Source organism: Myotis davidii, unplaced genomic scaffold, assembly GCF_000327345.1.
Source record: "Myotis davidii unplaced genomic scaffold, ASM32734v1 scaffold330, whole genome shotgun sequence".
Classification (NCBI taxonomy): Eukaryota; Metazoa; Chordata; class Mammalia; order Chiroptera; family Vespertilionidae; genus Myotis; species Myotis davidii.
The window spans coordinates 5,919,053-5,919,746 of record NW_006283770.1 but is presented as its reverse complement, the minus strand read 5'-3'; the positions used below and the strand labels follow the sequence as shown (position 1 = coordinate 5,919,746).

General features: G+C 52.9%; 1 protein-coding gene across 1 annotated transcript in view; it reads left to right on the top strand.

Moving 5' to 3' along the window:
- The first annotated feature begins 540 nt into the window (after positions 1-540).
- The window catches only part of GAS2 (growth arrest specific 2), a 117,449-nt gene continuing 117,295 nt past the window's right edge, over positions 541-694 (top strand). The window contains exon 1 of the mRNA XM_015566620.1: positions 541-563. The gene's annotated coding sequence lies outside the window, so the exon portion shown is untranslated. The remainder of the gene's footprint in view (positions 564-694) is intronic.

The window sequence follows — 694 nt, the reverse complement described above, 5'->3', positions numbered from 1 at the left end:
CGGGGAAGCAGACACTCGAACATCTGTCCAGTTCACACACAGCCAGGCTCTGCATCTCAGACTACACGCGCTAATAAACAACAGTTGGGGAACCCTGTCTGTGACATTCCCCATCGTGCGGAGCTGAGGCGGAGAGCAAGAAGGTGGAATTGTATTTCCTTTGGTAAAGCGGAAAACAGCCCTACGTGCGGCCTCTTCTACACTCTCATCGTTAGAGAGACGTGCAAGAAATCAAATTGTTCAGTTTGGAACGAAAGAGAGGCCGAAGTTACTGGAAAGCTCATGCTTCCGAGTCTGCAAAATCCCTGGCCAGGAAAGCACAACTTTTCCAACACCCCATTTTAATATCGTGCTAAAGCCATCGACGCTGTTAAAACCCCGGAGTTAAATATGATCCCCTCCCCACCCCCAGGCCCTTTCCCGCTTAGGTGAGTGCTTGGGGGTCACGGAGGGGGCTGGAGCTGGGCCCCAACCTCCGAACCGCTGCCAAGGGCTTGTAACACAATCTCTCCCCGTTTGAAGGGTAACTCGGTGTCAATTGCGTTTGCCGTCCACCAGAAAAAGTAAGCATTTGACTTCCGCTCGGTCTGTGCGGACCGATGAGATGTAGGCAATCTGTTTCTGGCGAGGGGGAGAGATCGTTTTCCCAAACGGCGCCGAGAGGAGCCATCAGAGAAGTATGAAGAGGGGCAGT